Source organism: Ornithodoros turicata, unplaced genomic scaffold (genome assembly GCF_037126465.1).
Source record: "Ornithodoros turicata isolate Travis unplaced genomic scaffold, ASM3712646v1 ctg00000915.1, whole genome shotgun sequence".
Taxonomy (NCBI): Eukaryota; Metazoa; Arthropoda; class Arachnida; order Ixodida; family Argasidae; genus Ornithodoros; species Ornithodoros turicata.
In genome coordinates this window covers 540,898-557,673 of record NW_026999417.1, presented here as the reverse complement: position 1 = coordinate 557,673, position 16,776 = coordinate 540,898, and the positions used below count along the sequence as shown (strand labels likewise).

Genomic DNA, 16,776 nt, shown 5'->3' with positions numbered 1-16,776 from the left:
TATGGTCATGTTCCCTGTCGTTCATAATGTACGCCGGCAAATTTTCTCCGCACAAATCCACTTGGTTGACTCAGAAACGATTTTTAAATGTTCGCGCTTCCGGCGCGCACGGCAATCCCCGCAAGGCGCCGACACTGGATGACGTCACCCGGATAAACCAACCATCAGGAGGCGCTCCTTCCCGCCGCAGATTCTGTGTGTGTCTGAGCGTGCGTCTGACCCTTTTTCTTGTTGTCTTGTCGCGTTTGCTTTGAAGTACTTTGAACTACAGCGTGTGGCCTAGGATTTCACGCCGTTGACGTGCGATGTCACAGCCAGGAAACCGGTGCTACGTGCTCGGGTGCAGAAAGACTTATAACGCGAATCCCGAGCTTACATTTCACCGACCTCGCAATGGCGAAACGAAACGAAAGTTGGAGGCAGCGATCGCCAGCCACTACTGTGGTGTGGCCCAAGGATTGAATGTTTCACGCGTCTGTTCCTGTCATTTCGCCGACGACGCCTATTTTGATGAAGATGTATTGCAAGTTCGACTCGGGCTACGGCAGAAACAGAAGCGGCTGAAGATTGACGCCGTGCCTACCACATTCGATCAGGAACAAGGGCAGGGACCAGTAACAGCTAGGTAAGTGACAATCTTGCGTGCTCACAGCTACGCTGCGATGAAAAATATCAGTTGTCACAGTAAACATCATCGCGAACACCGTGCCTCGCCGCCGATTGTAACGTCACAGTCACACCGGCTACTAATGTACACAAATTATTACAATGATTGCAGCATCCTGACGCAATAGTACGCGTACTCTAGAGAAAAAAGATTGGTGTGTTGTTGCTGTGCAAATTGTCGCCAGTATTATGCAGAAGTAACGTAACACTCCCACATGACAGCGTTATTCTAATGTTATTGCAGCTAGTGGATGTTTCTACAGTTCATAGTGTAAGCCTGATGGCAGCATTCAGGGATGTGAAAACATCGCAATCTGTGTTTGGCTACGTCCGAGACACTTGCATCAGTATTCTACTGGAGCCTTGTTGCTAATTTCTGGCTCTATTTCAGACGGCAGCAAGCACGTCAACGGAATCAACTGGATTTGGTATGTTTTGTCAAGCCACGAAATATTGCAATTCTGTTTGCACGTCCCACAAAATAATGCATATGTACGAGCCCCGAAAATTGTCGAGTTCTGTGAAAGGAATCTTGTGTGATGCGGTTGCCAGCGTTTATAACGTAATGTCGACAGGAAAATAACTGAGCCAGTGAAATAGGGACTGCAAAGGGGAAGATTTATTTGCATAGTCATTTTTATGTTTGTTATTGTACCCGCTAGGCCCTCAACGTATTCTTTTGAGTAACAATATAGTACAAAGTAAAAAGCAACGCCAAAGTCCAATTAACTGTGATTACACTGATTGAAGAAAAAACGGGTAGGAACACTTTATTACAATTAAGATGAACAAGGCTTTCGTGCAGAGTCTGCACTTCATCAGGTTAAAGAGTAGCCGTACAACCGGACGTATATATACCAGTATAAAGGGAGGGAGAAAGGGAAATAGACAAGCAAAAACACAACCGAAGACACTTATCTAGCTGAGGGAGTTGAAAAAAAATAAGTAAAATAAGTAGCAGACCGGACAAGACCAAAAAATATAGCCCAGGGTCATGTGTCACAGACACATAACAGGGGAAAGTTCACAGCGCGGACAGCCGAAAAACGCAAGGCGACCCTTCCGATGCTCCCTGTAACAAGGAGTTTCGAGGAAGGCTCAAGGTCGCTCCGCGGTCCCCAGCCGGTCGCGCTGCCACCCCGCCGGCGAACACATCCACCCCCAACAACCACACTTCCTGGATAACGGAAGGACGACACACTTGAAGCATAATTAAAAGTTGAACAACTGTAACGGGCCAGCGTATATGTTTAACCCGTGTGGCTGAAGGGAGCAAAACTTAGAGATCAGGTAGGATTCGCGATTTTTTCGTTTTATGTCATTTGTATATCCGGATTCAAGGAGTACAATTGATAGATGAGTATTAAAGTCATGTCCCGATGCATTAAAGTGTACAGAGACAGGGGTGGGGCGATTATTAATTATGTCAGATTTGTGGCCATAAAATCTTTCTCGCATGGAATTTGATGTTTCACCAATATATTGGACGTTGCATTTTTTGCACATAATCAAATAGCATAAATTAAATGAATTGCAATGCAAAGAGTGTCGTATCTTGAATGTGAAGGAATTAGCGTTACTAGAGATAGATGTATATGGGTTTATGAAATGACATGTTTGACAACGTGTTTTATTGCAAGGAGAGCAACCGGGTTGCTGTCGCACTAAGCGGGAGGATGTGAGGATGTTGCGAATACTGCGAGATCTGCGGAAAGTTACAACTGGAGCAGTTGGGAAAATATCTTCAAGTTTTTCATCGCTGTGCAATATGTTCAGATGACGTTCAAAAATGGATCTAGCGTTGTTCAATGTTTTGTTGTAGACGGTGACGAAAGCGATATCATCGCGCTGTTTTATAGGCTGATGGGAGAGCAATGTATCTCTCTGCAAAAAACTACATTTTAATCGAGCGTTCTCTATCAGTTTCGGCGGATAATTGCGTTTCTGAAAGTCAACTGACATTTCTCTAGCGCGTTCAAGAAAATCATTGTCGTTAGAGCATATGCGCTTAAGGCGTGTAAATTGGCCGTACGGTATATTCCTTTTTTGGAAATTTGGGTGATGGCTTTGGAAGTGTAGGTATTGACGTTTATCAGTTGGCTTCTTCTAGAGGTCGGTAATAAGTTTCCCAGATTGTATAGATATATTAACGTCGAGGAAATTTACCGAGGTATTAGAATGGTTACAAGAGAATTTGATTGTATCGTGAACCGAGTTAAAATGTTCAAAAAACGAGCGCAGCGAATCTTCATCGCTAGACCAAATAACAAAAATGTCATCGATGTATCTAAGAAAAACTAGAGGTTTCGTCGGAAAAGAGTCCAGTGCTTTCTGTTCGAATTGCCCCATAAAAATATTTGCATAGTTCGGGGATACACGTGATCCCATAGCTGCGCCTTGCACTTGGACAAAATGGTTGTCATTAAAAGTAAAGTTATTAAATTGGAGAACGAGTTGAAGAAGGTCAATAATGGCGGAAGTTTGGAGGATCTCAGAAGGGAAGGAAGAGAGGTAAGATTCCACGGCGCCAAGACCTTCGTCATGTGGTATATTGGTGTATAGCGATGCAACGTCCATGGTAACGAGAGTCATGTTACTAAAATCCATAAATTGGTCGTTTAACGAGTTAATTTTGACTAGGAAATCATTGGTGTCCTTGACGTATGATGGAAGAAGCAACGGAATGTGTTTTATGCAGTGGTCAACAAGAAGGGATATGTTTTCAGTCGGTGTGTTGATGCCTGAAATTATCGGTCGGCCAGGGTTGTTCTCTTTATGTACTTTGATGAGGAGGTAGAAGGAACCAGGTGTGGAGTTCTTTGGTTTGATGAAGTCTGCAATGTTGCGTGGAATCAGGTTTTTGTCAAGGAGCTCGGTAATACTTTTGTTGATAATTTTACAAAACGATGCCGTAGGGTCATGATCAAGGGGTCTGTAAAACGAAGGGTTAACCAGGTGCTTGTTAGCCTCACTAATGTAGTCTGAGGTATTCATAACAACGATGCCGCCGCCTTTGTCAGCGGGCCTAATAATGATATCATTCCGAGATTTAAGATTTTTCAATGCAATTCTTTCTGATTTTGACAAATTGCAACTTATGTTGTTACTTGAAGACGTTAGTGTGCGTTTCATGTCATTAAAGACTGCTTTGATGTAATTATCAATTTGATGGCTAGTCTTGGAAGGGTCCGGGGTCCAAATGGAAGGTTTTTTGAAAAGAGGTCGACCTATCTGTTCGTTACCGTGAAAGAATGTTCGTAGGTGCATTCTTCTGCCTAAATTTTGTAGATCGTTAAGAATATCAAACTCATCAATTGTTGGCGGGGTAGGGACGAAGCTTAATCCTTTAGAGAGTACATTGATTTCTGTTTGGTCTAAAGTGGAGCTAGACAGATTGAACACAACATCCTTAGCGTTGGCAATAGGAGCGGATGGAGATTCAGACAATACACTCGATATGTTAATATTGCTGATATTTGTTAGACTAATGTGGTCACGTTGGGCGTTCTTATGCTTAACATGTTGTAATTCAGACAATTTGTGAGATGCGAACAATTCAAGTGCTTCAATCTCGCTGGCTGTTAGGGAATGAGCAAGTTGTCGAAGCTGGTTGTCAATATCCTTAATTTTTAGGGAACTCTCTGATCGCAGAATTCTGATTAGGTCTATAGACGCACGTGTCAAAGTATCACACCATCTTCTAGAGCTACGAGGGGAATGGAAATCAAACGTAGCGAACAGTTGAAGCCTTAGACCTCTGGGAACAACTTTTTGCGCAATGCAATCTGAGTAGAAATGGAAATGTGACATAAACCTAGCCTTTTTATCAAACAACTTACGTTTTATGTCACATTTCCATTTCTACTCAGATTGCATTGCGCAAAAAGTTGTTCCCAGAGGTCTAAGGCTTCAACTGTTCGCTACGTTTGATTTCCATTCCCCTCGTAGCTCTAGAAGATGGTGTGATACTTTGACACGTGCGTCTATAGACCTAATCAGAATTCTGCGATCAGAGAGTTCCCTAAAAATTAAGGATATTGACAACCAGCTTCGACAACTTGCTCATTCCCTAACAGCCAGCGAGATTGAAGCACTTGAATTGTTCGCATCTCACAAATTGTCTGAATTACAACATGTTAAGCATAAGAAAGCCCAACGTGACCACATTAGTCTAACAAATATCAGCAATATTAACATATCGAGTGTATTGTCTGAATCTCCATCCGCTCCTATTGCCAACGCTAAGGATGTTGTGTTCAATCTGTCTAGCTCCACTTTAGACCAAACAGAAATCAATGTACTCTCTAAAGGATTAAGCTTCGTCCCTACCCCGCCAACAATTGATGAGTTTGATATTCTTAACGATCTACAAAATTTAGGCAGAAGAATGCACCTACGAACATTCTTTCACGGTAACGAACAGATAGGTCGACCTCTTTTCAAAAAACCTTCCATTTGGACCCCGGACCCTTCCAAGACTAGCCATCAAATTGATAATTACATCAAAGCAGTCTTTAATGACATGAAACGCACACTAACGTCTTCAAGTAACAACATAAGTTGCAATTTGTCAAAATCAGAAAGAATTGCATTGAAAAATCTTAAATCTCGGAATGATATCATTATTAGGCCCGCTGACAAAGGCGGCGGCATCGTTGTTATGAATACCTCAGACTACATTAGTGAGGCTAACAAGCACCTGGTTAACCCTTCGTTTTACAGACCCCTTGATCATGACCCTACGGCATCGTTTTGTAAAATTATCAACAAAAGTATTACCGAGCTCCTTGACAAAAACCTGATTCCACGCAACATTGCAGACTTCATCAAACCAAAGAACTCCACACCTGGTTCCTTCTACCTCCTCATCAAAGTACATAAAGAGAACAACCCTGGCCGACCGATAATTTCAGGCATCAACACACCGACTGAAAACATATCCCTTCTTGTTGACCACTGCATAAAACACATTCCGTTGCTTCTTCCATCATACGTCAAGGACACCAATGATTTCCTAGTCAAAATTAACTCGTTAAACGACCAATTTATGGATTTTAGTAACATGACTCTCGTTACCATGGACGTTGCATCGCTATACACCAATATACCACATGACGAAGGTCTTGGCGCCGTGGAATCTTACCTCTCTTCCTTCCCTTCTGAGATCCTCCAAACTTCCGCCATTATTGACCTTCTTCAACTCGTTCTCCAATTTAATAACTTTACTTTTAATGACAACCATTTTGTCCAAGTGCAAGGCGCAGCTATGGGATCACGTGTATCCCCGAACTATGCAAATATTTTTATGGGGCAATTCGAACAGAAAGCACTGGACTCTTTTCCGACGAAACCTCTAGTTTTTCTTAGATACATCGATGACATTTTTGTTATTTGGTCTAGCGATGAAGATTCGCTGCGCTCGTTTTTTGAACATTTTAACTCGGTTCACGATACAATCAAATTCTCTTGTAACCATTCTAATACCTCGGTAAATTTCCTCGACGTTAATATATCTATACAATCTGGGAAACTTATTACCGACCTCTAGAAGAAGCCAACTGATAAACGTCAATACCTACACTTCCAAAGCCATCACCCAAATTTCCAAAAAAGGAATATACCGTACGGCCAATTTACACGCCTTAAGCGCATATGCTCTAACGACAATGATTTTCTTGAACGCGCTAGAGAAATGTCAGTTGACTTTCAGAAACGCAATTATCCGCCGAAACTGATAGAGAACGCTCGATTAAAATGTAGTTTTTTGCAGAGAGATACATTGCTCTCCCATCAGCCTATAAAACAGCGCGATGATATCGCTTTCGTCACCGTCTACAACAAAACATTGAACAACGCTAGATCCATTTTTGAACGTCATCTGAACATATTGCACAGCGATGAAAAACTTAAAGTTATTTTCCCAACTGCTCCAGTTGTAACTTTCCGCAGATCTCGCAGTATTCGCAACATCCTCACATCCTCCCGCTTAGTGCGACAGCAACCCGGTTGCTCTCCTTGCAATAAAACACGTTGTCAAACATGCCCAAGCAGCACAAAGGACCGGGGCGAAGCCGGTCCAGCATCGGGAAAGAATCCTACAAAGTCGGGGGCATGCCACCAGCCGATACTGGTCCTTCCTCCAGTTTGCAACACCGGGATGATTAAGGACCGACATCGGCAGCAAGTATTCGGTCCCAGCAGGTCCCCGGCGGATCCCCGATAATGCTGGCAGGGGCTCCCCCCATGCATATTTACCCCCCCCATGCATATTTTGGCATTAATATGCTTATTTTTAATAATTACAATAATTTTGAGTGTAAACAGTGTGTGTAGAGCCCAACATTTTATTTTCGGAGAGGAAATAGACTGACACAACACTTGGAGCACCTCAATAGACTAAACGACGAGTGGTGTACACTAAGCAGTCTGCCTGCATCATCCAATGCATGCCAATTGTGTCTGAAATGAAAAACAAAAAAAGAGGGGTATACAGAAATATGCAGCATGTCCGCATAACTACTGTCATTGCCAATGTAGCCTGAAAAGAAAAGGGTGGAAATGGTCTACCGTAATATCCAGCCTGCCTGCGTAACCACTGGCCCTTCAATGGTGTCTCAAAAGGGGGGGGGGGGGGAACGTACACAGTAAGAGGTGGTCTCTGAAAGGAAACAAAAAAGGTATGCAGTAGTAGGCAGTCTGCCTAACCACTTGCACTTCGGTAATGGCCCTGGAAGAAATGAACGGCTTGTAGCATTAATATTAGACGTAACGGTAAAATTGCTGCATGGTGGGAAATGGTATACAGTAATATGCAGCCTGCCTGCGTAACCACTCGCACGTCAACGGTGTCTCAAAAGAAAGAAAAAGTATACAGCAAGAGGCGGTCTGCCTGTCCAAGTGGTGGTGCCTCAAAGAAAACGAAGTGATGCAGTAATAGGCAGTCTGCCTATCTGCTCACGCTTCAGTACTGCCCAGACACAAAAATGAATGGCATGTAACATTAGACGTAACGAAACAATTGCTGCACTTCAGCACAAAATAGTATGTGCACGGTACGTGGAATGAGCTTTATCAAAAATGGTAAAATGCACAGCGTAGGGATTACGAAACTCAAGAGTTACCAAGAGAAAATTTAAATTATGAAAAAATGACAAAGCCAACGACTGGGAGAAATGCAAGTCCAGGAAAGAGAAAATAGTTCACATCCAGCGCCTTTGGTGCAAATGACTAGCAATTACTACAACGAAAACTGTAAAAAATGACAGCTGACCGGGACTAGAGCTGACAGTCAATGGTGTGCGCATATTCAGCGTTCCTTCACAAAAACGTCAATAAGCAAAAAAAAAACATGGTCAAGGAGAAGCATCCCTATTGAAAAAAAAAGCGACATCAGGTCTGATGTGATTTGGGACACTGTCTTGATGCTAACATCAGAGCTGCTCTGATGCTAATGTTAACACCAGCTGATGTTAGCATCAAGACAGTGTCCCAAATCACATCAGATCTGATGTTAACATCACAGCTGCTCTGATGATGTTAACATCAGAGCTGCGCTGGCTGATGCTCACATCAGAGCTGTCTTGATGCTGATGTTGACATGAGAGCTGCATTGATGCTGGTTATGGCAATCTTGAAAATGCTGCAGTCTTGGTTTACTGAAATGTTCTGCAAAGAAAGCCCCTCATGCCTGCGGTATATGAGTACCGACAAGAACCCTCACGAAACAGGAGATAGCAGCAACGAATCACTTCACCAGAACAATTCACCACTCCGGAGTACGTACCTTTTAACGCATATCCATTTATCATCAACATACCTAAGCGTTGAACTCACGGGGGCACAAAAACTGGTAATGATCGAACGGTGAACAACAGCGCAAAAGAGCACACCTAGGTCCTCATTTCCGGTCCAACTTGTCCTTCTTCCGAAAAAGCACTTCTAAGCGTTGTCATGGCCAGCAAGAGTCCCCACTGCATTTGAACACGGTGCTTGAGTTTCTCTTGCTGAAGGCCGCTGCGTCATACACGCTGAACCTGCAAGAAATATCGTTCCAGAAAATACGATGGCAGGACACCTATATGTAGAGCAGTGTAGAGACATATGACATACCGTCTGCACAAAGTACACAGTCGACTTCACTTGGCGTTCTATCTCCCTGTCGTTGCGCAGATCCCTGCAAATAGAGTAAAACGAACGATGAGAATGCATGGCGCAGTCGAACATATTACTTCAGAGTTATATTAATTACACACCTGAAACGGCAATAATCCTGAAGGCGAAGAACGATTTGGCTTCACATGCAAGGTAGCGTCTTCACTCTTTGACATGTCAAACGAGACCGACTGGTTTGCTCGCGGTTAGAAGAAACGCTTCCACTTACAGACAGTTGCAATATCAGACGGGTTGCAAGAACGACAGCACCAGGTGAGAACAACAATACAAAGCCTCTAAAACGCTTTAGACTTGCTGGAACGCTCGCAATTACGCGAACTACACGCGGCGACGAGAAACGACCGTTACAGCAGCCAAAGCGAAGCCAACAAGAACAGCGCATGCGCGACAGGCAGCGCGCAGCGCTGGCTGGTGGCATGGAAGACAAGCGACGACGCGCGAGCGAGCGCGGGTGAGCCTGTGTTGAAATGGGCATGGAGCCAACATCTCCGCGCAATGGCTTGGCGGACGAAATATGACGACGGGTAGAATCGTACTACCTCTTGAGATTGTGGCCGTTCCAGGATCTTTCAGAAATGCTGCTGTTTTCATAAGAATCCCTGAATGTTGTGTTTGAAGCAAAATTGCAACATGAGATTGGCCAAAGCTAAGGTATTAGTTAGTTATGATTGTGAACAGATCGGCAGTGCAACCTGACAGTGAGAGATCAATAGAATCAAAAACAACAACAACAAAACACTCACTGTTTTGCCGACCCTTTCTCTAGTGTTCTTTCTTTCTTTCTTTTTTTTGTTTGTTATAATGAAGGAAAGCAAGGTTAAATGCTACATTTTTCTTGACTGTGTGCGATGGTGTACATCGCAGGTTCCTCATGTGCCATGAATCTACTTAAAAGCTGCTGATGGTGGCAGGGATTCACATTTATAACAGTGACCAGAATGCGGCAGGAGTACTTTTGAGGCACTCTGGCCACGTTGACCACAAAACGGCGTTCCATACTCCCTCCGAACCAAACTTTGCAAAACTTGTTGCTCAGAAACATTAAGAACACACACGCCGGCCATTTGCACCCAGCAATGACAACCAAAACAAAGATGATGGCGATGGCAGTCGCGGTAGCCCAAATGCAGGGAGCTCCAGCGTAGTCTTTGCGGGTTTCGGTGCAGCGGTTTTCGTCCGATCAGTTCGACTTGCTAAAGCTCTCTTCGTTTCGTTTCACGTGAGTTTTTCGTTTCGGGAGATTCGGTCGTTTCGTTCGGGCGTGGCCGACTCTTCCCGAGTATCTTGTACTTGCGTGCTTTGCAGTGAGGCTCCATTAATACTTCTGTTCAGGGTGCTCCGTGTGCATGTTTTCCGTCATACAACACAACACAACACAACACATGAAGTGAACTGCAGCCCAATGTTTGAAAGAGTTACCTCATACCAGACAGCCAAATTCCTTCCTGAAGGGATGCTTCACTGTCTCGTACAGCTTGGGACAAAAGTTTCTGAAACACGGGTGTTTTGTATTTCACTTCTCTACGCCTCCCCTGCGGCCTAAGGGGAACACTTGTTGAACAGAATCCCCAAGGATTCTGCTCAACAAGCATTCCCCAAAGGTGGCTGGGAAAAGTCCAATACAGAAAACCCGTGTTTCAGAAACTTTGTCTCGAGCTGTACCATCCGATCACGTGTTACCGAATCTGCATAAACATCGGGAGACGAGCGGGAAGAAATACTTAGCCAGTACACCACAGCAGATCGGGACGTTAACGGGGATCCATCGGGAAAGAATCCTGGCCGGGACGCAAACGGGAATCTATCGGGAAAGAATTCTGACCGGGACACGAACGGGGATCTATCGGGAAATAATTTTATGTAGTTTCCCTCTCCCTCAATTCTTCCCCCTCACATAGTCGGGAAGCAGTCGGGCTCGTGACGGCGATATCGGCCACCTCGAACCCATCATCCCCGTTACGTTCCCAGCCGAATCCCAGTCCTTTGTGCTGCTTGGGTGTCATTTCATAAACCCATGTACATCTATCTCTAGTAACGCTAATTCCTTCACATTCAAGATACGACACTCTTTACATTGCAATTCATTTAATTTATGCTATTTGATTATGTGCAAAAAATGCAACGTCCAATATATTGGTGAAACATCAAATTCCATGCGAGAAAGATTTTATGGCCACAAATCTGACATAATTAATAATCGCCCCACCCCTGTCTCTGTACACTTTTATGCATCGGGACATGACTTTAATACTCATCTATCAATTGTACTCCTTGAATCCGGATATACAAATGACATAAAACGAAAAAATCGCGAATCCTACCTGATCTCTAAGTTTTGCTCCCTTCAGCCACACGGGTTAAACATATACGCTGGCCCGTTACAGTTGTTCAACTTTTAATTATGCTTCAAGTGTGTCGTCCTTCCGTTATCCAGGAAGTGTGGTTGTTGGGGGTGGATGTGTTCGCCGGCGGGGTGGCAGCGCGACCGGCTGGGGACCGCGGAGCGACCTTGAGCCTTCCTCGAAACTCCTTGTTACAGGGAGCATCGGAAGGGTCGCCTTGCGTTTTTCGGCTGTCCGCGCTGTGAACTTTCCCCTGTTATGTGTCTGTGACACATGACCCTGGGCTATATTTTTTGGTCTTGTCCGGTCTGCTACTTATTTTACTTATTTTTTTTCAACTCCCTCAGCTAGATAAGTGTCTTCGGTTGTGTTTTTGCTTGTCTATTTCCCTTTCTCCCTCCCTTTCTACTGGTATATATACGTCCGGTTGTACGGCTACTCTTTAACCTGATGAAGTGCAGACTCTGCACGAAAGCCTTGTTCATCTTAATTGTAATAAAGTGTTCCTACCCGTTTTTTCTTCACTCAGTGTATTCTTTTGAGTGTTAACCCTCAAGGTCATATTTCAGGTGTGGAGGTCATGGCTGAAGCAAGTGCTGGGGACCTACTTCCCACTTCACGGCGCATCTCACAAGGGGGTTGTCATCCCCTGATTCCAGGAAGATGAAAACAATGGACACAGACTTGCATAGCGTATTAGTACACCAGATATGGATCTGCCAACATGAACCCTCCTAACATCCCTGTGGCAGCATACCGTAACCACCCAGACTTCACACCACATTAATTTAGAACCACAGCACAACATAATAAACCTAAGCTATTTCGTTATTCCCACTCCGTCATACTCCACTGTACAATAAATCGATACAATTATAGGGTCATTCTTTATTCCCGTCACTACACCCCCCTCGGCACTTACTTAGTGCAGTACAGTCTGGATTTGATGCCAGAGCTAATACCGCCACGTGTAGTAGTTTTTGCTGTACAGACGGGTAGACAGTCTGTTGACTGCAACTCGAGATACAGAGTGACAAGACAAAACATCCCCCACACTGCAATGACGAAAAGACCACACCTATAGTATCCTCGAAAACCTCTGATGGGAGGCAAGGGGGATGACCAAGGGCTCACTTACACGAAGTGTGCCTATGTCAGCAAAATTTTTGTCTTGCCACTACATGTCTCCAGTTCCAGCCATCAGTATGCACCAGCTTGTCTCTCTTGCCAAGACACCCTTGTTTCGATGGTCCTAACGCTGATAGTCTTGATAAGACGTAGACGGGAACTCCCTCCTGATCGCTCGGACAACGCATCCACGAACCTGTCGTCTGTTCCTTGGGCCAAGGTATCCCCAGACCCATCTTGTGAATGACGAGTATGCCGTGAACCTCAGGCAGCTGGAAAAGACAGCACCACATGACATTTCTTTTTGTTTAGCATCATATCTTGTGGGCATTTGCATACCTGCCAAATCTCCAGCAGTGTTGGGAAGACTATGGCCAGAACAGAAGAACAGACACTATCCCAACCTTGGAGTTCAAAGCCTGTGCATTCATTCCTTAGTTCCAGGGTCTCCCGCATTTTGAATGTGGAAGGTTGGCAGGTGTGCCACATAGTACAATAGAGTACAACACAGTACAACATAGAAAAATGTCCGCCTCTTTCAAGATGAGCCCGATTCCAACTGTTAACTCCCTCCCAATCCAGCTTCCCTCCAATTTCGGCAAAATCCAATTTCTCCCAAAATATGTTACTCTTACATTCTTCAGTAGCATGCTTCCCCCCTTCATTGCCACCTCAAATGCTTCTGTTTTCAGACTTGCAAGACTTTCCTTCAGAGTTTAAAATTCCCACTGGATTCAATCAGGGTTTTGTGTTGCGAATCAGGGCATGGCTATGTCGAGACTAGCTGAGGCGGCTGCGTTGCTTCACTTTTCATAATGGAATTGTTGGACCAGGATTCTCTGGATCGTTCCACGGCTGTCGTCCATGCTTATGACTTATGGGGGACAAACTTGTGTAGCCCAAAAAGCTGCTGAGAATACTCGCCCTTTTGTATACAGCCCTTGTCCACTTTAGGTGCGACAATTTGCATAACCAACAACACCCGACTAGCACTCGAGTTTACCCTTCCGAATCTTGATGGGGAGTCATTTAAACCGAAAAATTCATTACGGTCGTAATCACATAGCAAACGAGAGAGCACTGCAGCAAGCTTACCTGTGGTCCTGGGGATTGAGTCGCCTAAAATGTTGATCGTAGCGGCAGCATTGAGGCGCGTACACCACTAGAAGCTCTCTACGGAGGCAGATGTCCCTGAGTAATGGGTGTTGTGTTATGCACTGCACAGCGGCACTGTTGCACATTTCTACCACCCTGGCAACAGAATGGCAACACAGGCGCTCGTCGGGCTCCTGTGGGTCGCAGACTCCACACAGACACCTGCCGATTTCAACATTCTAAACTGTTTCGCACATCCGACGGCAACCATGCAAAGAGATACGTCACCTAAAAATGTCATCCCGCGGGTTAGCCGCAGCCACATCTCGTGGATGGTCGGCGGGTTCCAGAGGCATTGGGTCCGTAGAGTATGGGTCATCATCCAGCATTAACTCGTCGCCGCTACCGCTAACATGTTCGTCAGAACCTCCCCCAGACAGGGAAACATCACTCTCGTTTTCCGACTCCATGTTTTCTCCCTTCGCTTCGCGATCGCCAAACAGGCGCGCGGCTCGCATTTGCCCAGGGCGCGCGCTGATTGGCCTTATCCCTGTGACGTTTGCTCCCACTTTTAGAGAGCGAGGGCGCAAGGATTCCGGCTTCTTTTTCACCGGATTGCGCGAAAAGTACGCCGCGGATCGAAATGGTATTTTCGAGCCCACTTCAGTGGACGGCAAGGAATTAGAATTCGCATTAGTTTCGAAATTGACCTCGGAGAATGCGACTGTCCCTTTAAGTGTTTATTCGAAATGGTGGATTTCGGGGACCCCCCGTCGACGCTTTGTCAAGCGAAATAACGCGAGACATGCACATAATGCATAGCCCTTCTACACTAGAAAAGAAAACATAGCAACAACACACACAGAAACAATGTGGCAGCCATGACAGATCACTAGGTAGAGGGTGAGTGCTAACAAGGGCAAATGTAAGCTACGTCTTACTGCTATCCTCTGCGTAGAGATACATATTTATCACTCCGCTGTCGTGTTGGACTACAGGATATATTTTGAAACGGTTTATTGTTAACGATATATTTTTAAACAGTTTATTTTTAACGATATATTTTACGACGATATATTTTGATGGTGGATTCTTGAGCGATTGTTTTCTGGGCGGGAATTTTTGCGCCGTTGATTCCTTATCGGGGAAATTTAAGCGGTTTATTGTAAAACAATGTATTTTGAAAGAGTTTTTCTTCAAGGATTTATTCTTAAAGATTTATTAGCGTAACCCCCCACTTGAAGCGCGTGCTTCACACAGAGTGGAGCGATTTCGCCCGGAAAAAATTCTGGCATATTAGTTTCTCGGCGGGAAGAACCGTTTCCAGAAAAAAAAATTATGGGGGTTCGGCAAATTTCATTGACCCTTTAAGACAATCTGCTCCCATCCAGTGCTTACGTTGCCAAACTTCAGCTTGCCTTTCGAATTGACCACCGACGCTTCCCACTATGGCAGCGGCGCCGTTTTATATTTCCGTTACCCAATTAAACCAAGCAGCCGCCAGCTTCGTGTCGTTGGGTTCCATTCATCTACCTTTACAAAGGCTGAGGTGAACTCAGACTTGTACGTATTTGGAGTATTGTATTTAAAATACTGTATTTTAAATACAATTTGCGGTATTTTGGTACTCTACCCAATACTTTTTGTTTTGTGTATTTGTACTCTATTTAAAATACATTTTATGGTATTTTCTACTCAATACTCTAATTACATATTTTGGATGTCCCTCTCAAACTTTCTGTGTCTCGTCTTTCCATTATCTTGCTTGTTCAGTTGAAATTTCCTGAGTCCCTCGAAGTTGACCCGGACATTGGCCCTTCTTGGAAGTCCCCATTTAGAGATCTTGTGTACTAATCCTTGGCCAGTGAGGGTTCTATTATGTGTGCCCTGACGCGGTGACACCGAATTCTGACCTCGCCGAGCAGGGACTTGCTAGAAGTTTGCTTTGTTCTGGGACACATATACTTAGTGAAATTATGTGGTATCTCTTTGTCATCTTTTTGGGACTTGTGTTTAGATGACTCCTATCACACAGCGGCGGCTAGCGTAAATAGTGCGCGGGGTTTAGGTGATTCATGTCGCATAGCGGCGACTTGCCGCATTGACCAGTGACTTTTTGCGTTCAATGATAAATAGTATCTTAATTGTATTTCAAATACTTTTTGAAGTATTTTGTACTCTATCTTAATTACATTCTAACGTTAGTATTTATTATCTTATCTTAAATACATTTTTGAGTATCTTGTACATGTCTGGCCGCGAACCACACCACAACAGAGAAAGAAGCCTTAGATGCTCTCAAGGCGATACGCTACTATAGACCCAATTTGGAAGGAAAGCGGTTTAAGCTATTCACCAACCACCAAGCTTTGACCTTTCTTTTAGAAATAACAGAACCGAAGAACAGAATAACTGTCCGTACGCCCCAACGTTGGATCAACGAGCTACAACAATTTGAGTTCGAGGTATCGCATCGCCCAGGAATACACATACATACACATACATACGGACACGAAGGGTTCGGCCGAACGTACGGCAAGATCAGGAATAGGTTTTGCTGGCCTAACATGAAGCGTCATGTCCGGGAATACATTCGTTCATGTAACGCGTGCCAGATGTACAAGGTGAAGTTCCGTAAAAAGTTTGACGAGATGGCACTTGGGAAACGTTCAACGACTCCTTTCGAGGTCGTCCATGTCGATTTCGTTGAGCTTAAAAAGAAGGCAGAAGGTGTCCCAAGAACGCAGTCATTCGTAGTTGCTATCGATAAATGCACTCGGATAATCGCTGCTCGGCCAGGGAAAGGGGACGTCAATAATATTATCGCTCTCCTGGAGCGCACGATATTTCAAGGTGTGAAAGTGGTCTTGTCGGACATCGGTGCAGCATTTCGAAGCAAGAAATTTAAGTCGTGGGCTATTTTATTGAGGTATATTGTCCCATATCATCCGGCACCGAACGGTCTAGCAGAACGTATGGTACGAGATGTGAAGCTGTTCATAAAGGTCTACCTTGAATTTAAAGGGGGATGGAAGGGCTGTCTCCAGGCAGCAGTTGCACATCATAACCGATCATACACAGATGCACTGGGATACAGTCCGACGTATGCGGCCTATGGTGGGGTCCTGGTATTACCAGCAGATGGGCACCTCGGGACAGATGGAGTGTCACTCACGGAAAAATGCAGGACGGCTCAGGAAGAAGAACGTCACCGGAAACAAATGAAACTCAGGTTTCATAGGCGCCACGAAACGGACATTAAGAACATTCAAATAGACAACCAAGTTCTAGGGAGAAAAGGACTTCCGGGATCACCCGCGAAATTTATGGAACATTATCGAGTCGTAAAAGTGGCTAAGGTCAAGGGGGTGTT

The 16,776-nt window shown here is 44.6% G+C and overlaps 2 long non-coding RNA genes across 2 annotated transcripts; one reads left to right on the top strand and one right to left on the bottom strand.

Annotated features, from left to right (window-relative positions):
* The first annotated feature begins 591 nt into the window (after positions 1-591).
* LOC135375674 (uncharacterized) lies at positions 592-11,778 on the top strand. Its single transcript, XR_010417332.1, has 3 exons — positions 592-625; positions 1,058-1,094; positions 11,750-11,778. It is a non-coding gene; the product is annotated as an uncharacterized LOC135375674 (long non-coding RNA).
* LOC135375682 (uncharacterized) lies at positions 6,995-10,075 on the bottom strand. Its single transcript, XR_010417338.1, has 5 exons — positions 8,919-10,075; positions 8,776-8,839; positions 8,235-8,699; positions 7,234-7,324; positions 6,995-7,125 (listed from the first exon to the last, which is right to left on the bottom strand). It is a non-coding gene; the product is annotated as an uncharacterized LOC135375682 (long non-coding RNA).
* Positions 11,779-16,776: the final 4,998 nt, after the last annotated feature.